Source organism: Penaeus japonicus, unplaced genomic scaffold, assembly GCF_977035675.1.
Source record: "Penaeus japonicus unplaced genomic scaffold, GWHDUDI00000001_assembly GWHDUDI00000037, whole genome shotgun sequence".
Classification (NCBI taxonomy): domain Eukaryota; kingdom Metazoa; phylum Arthropoda; class Malacostraca; order Decapoda; family Penaeidae; genus Penaeus; species Penaeus japonicus.
In genome coordinates, this window is record NW_028234439.1 from 13,370,089 (window position 1) to 13,377,588 (window position 7,500).

At 47.7% G+C, this 7,500-nt stretch overlaps 1 protein-coding gene across 1 annotated transcript in view; it reads left to right on the forward strand.

Annotated features, from left to right (window-relative positions):
* The window catches only part of tim (timeless), a 56,801-nt gene that overhangs the window by 12,772 nt on the left and 36,529 nt on the right, over positions 1-7,500 (forward strand). The gene's annotated exons all lie outside the window — the stretch shown is intronic.

Here is a 7,500-nt window from a genome sequence, read left to right on the forward strand (position 1 = left end):
CCATATTTCCCCCCTTTCTTTTCTTTCTCCTCCTCCTCCTCCTCCCCCCCTTCCCCTCTAAACTTCTCCTCCTTTTCCTCCTCCTCCTCCCCCTCCCCCCACCCCACCTCCAAACTTCTCCTCCTTCTTATCCTCCTCCTCCTCCTCGTCCTCCTCCTCCTCCTCCTCGTCCTCCTCTTCTATGCCCCCCTTAGTTGCATACAACATTGCTCTGATCATGTGATTATACCTTGCCGTGCTTCTAGAATAATCTTGAGCCGATCCTTAAGGTAAGATGTCGGTGGAAGGTTTTCCTGGTTCGCCGCAGGTAGGTTTTGAAAGCGTTCTGGCCACACTGCGGGGTGGTATGGGGAATTTTGTGATGTAATGTGTCTGTCTCTATGTCTGTCTGTGTGTTTATGTGTGTTTATGTGTGTGTGTGTGTGTGTGTGTGTGTGTGTGTGTGTGTGTATTTATATTGCAATTCTAATTAGCATATAATCCATTGGCTTTGTGAAGTTGTCCATTCTCATTTCCTAGCTTTAGGCTTCCTTTGTCACCAAGGTGGTTGCTCACGTCACGGACTATTGACAGATTCTGTGGACTCGGCATCCCCCCCCCCCCTCCATCCCCATATCCCTATCTCTTTCGCGTTCTTCTTGTGATCCCATTTAAGCTTTCCTTTTCCTTGGGATCGATACAGATAAAGGGACCATTATCATATAACTCACCTGCCTGTCTCTCTCTCTCTCTTTCTCTCTTTCCCTTTCTCTTTCTCTCTCTCTTTCTCTTTCTCTCTCTCTTTCCCTCTTTTTTTCTCTTTCTCTCTCTCCCATTCTCTCTCTCTCTATCTCTTTCTCTCTTTCCCTTTCTCTTTCTCTCTTTCTCTCTCTCTTTCCCTCTTTCTTTCCCATTCTCTCTCTATCTATCTCTCTCTATATCTCTCTCTTTCTTTCTTTCTTTCTTTCTTTCTTTTGCCCTTGGAGAGTCATCCGAGCGGCTACTCCTGAAAACTGAACTTTGCATATAAAAGCCACGTTGTCACCTGCCCTCCAGCCGGAATTATATAAGGGGGCCTGCAATAGCCAGACAATGGGGATGTTTTGCTCCCCTTTTCTCTGTACTCTCCGTCGTAGCTTTGCGGGTGTTTGTTTGTTTTTGTTTGCTTGTTTGTTTGCTTTCACCCGTAAGTGCGTGTGTTTTTTTTTATGTGGATTTATTAACGCGTTGATGGGCACCACGGTAAGTAGGCTGCACGAAGAAAACGCACCTTTTATTCCTTCTGCGTCAGGGAAAACGGTTGGTTAACTTGAGTCGTTGGGCGAACGAAAGAACAATCGCTGGGGAGACTAAAGCTTTCTGCGATCGTAAGCCTGCCTTAGCATATTAACAGATGGGTGATGGAGGCTAGTTGAGTGTGAGCCTCGTACGTTCAGCCTCGTACGTGCAGCCTCGTACGTGCATCTACATACACACTCTCTCTCACACACACACACACACACACACACACACACACACACACACACACACACACACACACACACACACACACACACACACACACACACACACACACACACACATATGTTGAATTATCATCTTCGTACCTAAAAGTAACTCACGTAAAAAAAAAAATTATCTTTTCCATATCTCCCCCCCCCTCTTTTTCTTCAAGAACAGAATATAACTCAAGAACACAAGCTCCACACAGCCCTCGGACTTTCGCATCGGATCCCCGTCGTTGAATGGGATGCTGTCTTGGCTCTGCCTTGGTCTTGCTTTCTTCTGATGGATCGATTGTTTACTTTGGTATTATTCTAATTATTATTATTATTATTATTATTATTATTATTATTATTATTATTTTAGGGGGGGTGAGTCATTATGTGTGTTTGGGTGGGGAGCTGTCTATCTCACTGTCTCAACGCTCACGTGTCCGCGGGCGCTTTCCCTTTTCTTTTTCTATCATCCCATATACGAATCCGTGCACCTCGTTACGTAAATCGAAGTACAAATGCGGCGCCCATTATTAAGACGCCCCCACGCGCTCCCTCTCTCTTCTTGGCCCAATAGCCGTCATTACCGGTGTTTGGCGTCTTCGGTTTCTCGGTTTCCATTTTGTCTCTCTCTCTCTTTCTCTTTTTTCTTTTTTCCATCCCACCTTTTTCCTTTGATTCCTTCTCTATTTCCCTCTCTGCCTACCTTTCTCCCACATCCCCACCTCTCTTCTCTCGCTTTGCCTTCTTCCCTCCTTCCCTCCCTCCGCCTCCCTCTCTTTCCTTCCTCTCTTTCCCTCCCCTCAGCTTTCTTCTCTCCTCCTCCCCTCCCCTCCCCTCTCTTCTCTTCCCTGCCTCCTCCCCTCTCCTCTCTTTCCCTCCCTCCCCCCTCCTCTCTTTCCCTTCTTTCCTCTTCTCCTTTCGTTCCCTCCCTCCTCTCCTTCCCCTCTCTACCACTCTTTCCCTCCTCTCTTTCCCTCCCTCCTTCCCTCCCACACGCCCTCCACCTCCCCTCCCCTCCCCCCTGTTGCCACGTCACCGCCGATCCCCCCGGCAGCCTCCGCGTCACGAACAGCCTGGTATTCTTGGAGGTGGCTTTTCCTTCGGTGCCGAATGCGGCTTTGGGGAGTAGGCGGCTCTCGACGGATTTTGCTCTTCCTCTTTCCTTTCTGGACTTCCTTTCTTCCCTCGCTTCTCTCTTGCCTTGCTTCTGCTTCTTGACTCCTGCTTTGCTCTTCTCACCCTTCTTTCCTTCATCTCGCCTTCCTCCCTTTCCTTTCCGCCTTTCCTTTCTTCTTCTCTCCTTCTGTTCCTGTCTCTTCCTTTCCTTTCCTCCCTTTCTCTCTCCCTCCCTCCTTATTTCCTTTCCTCCCTTCCTCCTTCCCTCCTCATTCCTTTCCTCCCTCTCTCCTCCCTCCATCTCTCCTGGTCGCCCAGAGTTTAGTCCACCTAAAGGCGCTTCTCTGATTATTTGTGCGAAAGGAGAGAGAGAGAGAGAGAGAAAGAGAAAGAGAAAGAGAGAGAGAGAGAGAGAGAGAGAGAGAGAGAGAGAGAGAGGGGGGGGGGCAGGGACAGAGAAAGAGAGAGAGAAAGAGAGAGAAAAAGAAAGAAAGAGAGAAAGAGAGAGAGAGAGAGAGAGAGAGGGGGGGGGGGCAGGGACAGAGAAAGAGAGAGAAAAAGAAAGAGAGAGAGAGAGAGAGAAAGGGGGGGGGGGGGCAGGGACAGATGGAGAGAGAGAAAAAAATACACGATAATGATGTCCTCCGCAAAGAGGGGAAAATTGGATGATATTTGCTATTTGCAGAGTCTAAAAGAGGACCTTGGAATTAGCCGAGGCGTGTTTTCTGGCTTTTTTTTTATCCCCCATTTATATATATTCTGTGATTCTCTTATTTATTGGTTTGTGTATGTATTTATTTATTTATTTTGTTTATTTATTTATTGATGATTTTTTTGGTTTGGTTTGTATTGTAACTGTTATTCTTGTCGTCTTCAGCATTGCCATCACCATCACTCATTACTACCAGTCATTATTACCACTAGAATTATCATCACCATCAACTCTACTACCACCTCTACTACTACTACTACTACTATCACCCGCACTATAGTCATCATCATCACCACCTCACCACCACCCGTGCCATAGTCATCATCACTACCACTTCACCACCGCCCGCGCTATATTATCATCACCATCATTACCTCATCACCAACCGCGTCAAAGTCATCACCACCACCTCACCGCCACCCGCGCCATAGTCATCATCACCACCACCTCACCACCACCTACGCCATAGTCATCATCGTCACCACCCACCATCATCACCATCATCATCGTCATCATCATCATCATCATCATAATGATCCTCATCACCATATTGATCGGTTTCCCGTCCATGTTTATGGCATCGGCCGAGGAGCCTCTTCCCGTGGCCTAATTGCAAGGTCTTTAGGTCTTGTTGATGGGGGGGAGGGGGGGGGTTGTATCGGATTGAGTGGGCGTCAGAGGGCGGGGGGGCGGGGGGGGGGATGGAGAAGAGTAGTCGCATTTTCTCTCTGTATCATTCTCTATCTTTTTTCTTTTTTTCTTCTTCTTTTCTCTTTCTTTTTTCTTTCTCTTCTCTTCACCCTCTCACCCTCTCTTTCTTTCATTTTCTCAGTCTCTCTTTATCTTTCTGTATTTCTCTCTCTCTTTCTTTCTCTCCGTCTCTCTCTTTCTCTCTCTCTCTCTCTCTCTCTCTCTCTCTCTCTCTCTCTCTCTCTCTCTCTCTCTCTCTCTCTCTCTCTCTCTCTCTCTCTCTCTCTCTCTCTCTCTCTCTCTCTCTCTCTCTCTCTCTCTCTCTCTCCATCCCCCTCTTTCTCTCTCTCTATCTAGCTATATCTATCTCTATCTCTCTTTCTCTTTCTGTACCTTTATCGTTTTCCCTCTCTCTCTATCTATCTCTCTATCTCTCTTTCTCTTTCTGTACCTTTATCGTTTTCCCTCTCTCTCTATCTATCTCTCTATCTCTCTTTCTCTTTCTGTACGTTTATCGTTCTCCCTCTCTCTCTATCTATCAATCTATCTCTCTATCTCTCTTTCTCTTTCTGTACCTTTATCGTTCTCCCTCTCTCTCTATCTATCTCTCTATCTCTCTCTATCTCCCCCCCCCCACCCCCCGACAGAGCAGCATCGAGGAGCACCCATGAGGGAAGAGGAGACGCTTCATCGTTCGTGTTGTCATGGCAACGCGAGACGCATATGGACCTGAATGTCCACATTAAATACAGGAGCGTCCATTATGTTTTTTTTTCTTTTTTCTTTTTCTTTTTTTTTTCGTATTCTCATTCATCTTTTCTCGGTGTGGGCGGGTACAAGGGACGTGTTTGATGTGGATAGCGCGTGGATTGCAGAAAGGTTGGCCTGAGTGGATGAGGGATTGTTTGGATAACGTTAGGCAAAAAAGGCCTTTTTTTTTTCTTTTTTTTTTTCTTTTTTGCGAGTTGTGATCGAGCTTTTGATGCAGCATTGTTTACAAGGACGGATATTAGTTGCAACGGTAACGGAATGCCGGTGCTCGCGCATCATGATGGCATCATTCGAACATTCGCAAACTGCCCGAATGGCCACCGCGTGTCGGCCCAATGAGCGTCGGATTGCGGCGAGAGCGTGATGCTGGTTCATCTCTCGGGATGCCTTCACAATCCAGGATCCGTCGTGGCTCGCCCTTAGGCACGTCTGTTTTCCGATTTATATATATATAACCCGCGATGCTTTTGGCCAGACGCTCTTCGGGACGGACTCGGGTCCCCGGCCTCGCTTCCTCTCCTTATTCCTATTTCTGTTCTCTTCTGTTCCGATTCTGATTATTATTCGATTGCCTCATCTTTTTTTGGTTGTTTGTTTATTTATTTATTTTGTATTATTATTTTTTTTTTTCCTTTTTTTTAAATTGGTGTCTGTTGAAAAGAGAAAATATCACGAAATCCAGTGACGCATTTCTATAATGTTGGGGACGAATTGTGATCGATTTTCAAATATGGGTTATTTCTCTCTCCCTCTCCTTCCCCCTCTCCCCCCCTCCTTCATTTTTCATTTCTTTCTCTTTCTTTCTTACCTTCTTCCCTCCCTTCATATCTGTAAGTATGAGTCAAGCGGCCACATTGAGTCTGGAAATAGACTAATTAAACCTCATCCTCCATTGGTGCGTAAGCCTTAAATTCTGCACGTTTGACCGAGAGCGAAAGAGCGAAAATCTTCCAGTGCGTCTCCCGAAGCGAAACGTGAGGTGATTATCGCCCCTGCTGGCTTTTGTGTAGGAGCGGCCGCCCCAGAAGAAGAAGGCATTGTTCGAGGGCGAGCAGGAGCTCCAGCGGCGCCGCGGGCTGGGGTTGTTGTTGCTGGCGACAGGAGCGTTGTCTATTTTTATATGGCAACGAGGCTGTTATTTGACTCTGGATTGGAGGAGCGGCGAGAGAGGAGGCGAAGGGGGAGAAGGAGGAGGCGAAGGAGAAGGAGAAGGACTAGGGCTCAGCTTACCTCATTGACGTCGATTTGATGTACTGCTGTCGTCATCGGTGTGGTTTACCCACATAGGAGGCGCGCCATCTTGTCAGAAGGAGTGAGAGGGAGAGAGAGGAGAATGGGAGAGGGAGGGTGGGAGAGGAATAGGTAGATGGAGAGGGGAGGGGATGGATAGGGTTAGGGAAGGAGAAGTGGAGAGGTGTAGGAGAAGGATAGGGAAGCAGAAGGAGGATAGGAAGAGAGAGAGAGAGAGAGAGAGAGAGAGAGAGAGAGAGAGAGAGAGAGAGAGAGAGAGAGAGAGAGAGAGAGAGAGAGAGAGAGAAAGAGAAAGATGGGAGTGGTAGACGTGAAGTGAGAAAGGGAGAGATAGGAAAGAGAAGGAGAGAGAAAGAGCAATCGTAATCAAAAATCTCTCTCAAAATTGTATGTGAGTATACTTAAAAATCATTTGAATTTGATAAATAAAAATGGATGATTTATGATTGGCACCTCCTCACTGTAGGGAAATTTGATCCCTCTAATATTTCTTCTCACTACTTTCTCTTTCTCCTTTTTTTCCTTGGATTTAGGCACTGTGTTGTGACAAGAGAGATGCAGAACTCGTCTTTCCTTTGTACTTGATGGCACGAAAACCCCAAGTGATTTTGTGCTTGGCCGAATTCTCTTCCTCTCTCTCTCTCTCTCTATCTTTCCCTCTCTCTCTCTATCTATCTATCTATATCCATCTCTCTATCTCTCTCCCTCCCTCTCTATCTATCTATCTATCTATCCATCTCCATCTCTCTATCTCTCCCTGCCTTCCTCCCCCCTCTCTCTGTATCTCTATCTCTCTCTATCTCTCTCTCTCTCCCTCCCTCCCTCTCCCTCCCCGTCTCCCTCTCCCTCTCCCTCTCCAATCACCCCGTGGATTGGTAACCATCATATCTGAATGACGTTTCCATTTTATTTTCGGACAACAAAAAAGTAAGCGAGAGAGAGAAAAGCTAAACCAAGATTTCGATGACGTCTTGTTCGCAAGAGGGGGGGGGGCACAGAGGGACCGAAGGAGGTGTAAGGTGGACGTGCCATTCCAGCGTCTCAGGTTGTTGAGTCAATTCGCCTCCCATCCCCCCCAAACACCCCCCACACCCCCCACCCCCCACCCTGACCCCCCCGACCCCCCTGACCCTATCTAACCACTCCCTCTTGATGACGTCACTCGCTGTTTATAGGAAGTCGACAGGATCGACAAGCGCCAGCTCGGGTGACGATGCAATTACGTGTCGATGCGTCAACGTGTGACGTCGTCGATCGCAATGGCGCCGAGTGACGGGAGGTAATTAAATCGCGTTAACTCCGCTGCTATGTTTCCGCGTTGGCTGAGTTCGATCGGAAGGAATGGCGGGCTTTGTTTCCGGTGCCTTTTCGCCGCGGGGAAGGCACATGGCAGGCGCATGGCGGTGCTCGGAGGTTGGTGGTAGTTGTTGATGGAACGAGAGGGGGGAGAGAAGGATTGTAGGGGGGGAGGGTGAGAGAGAG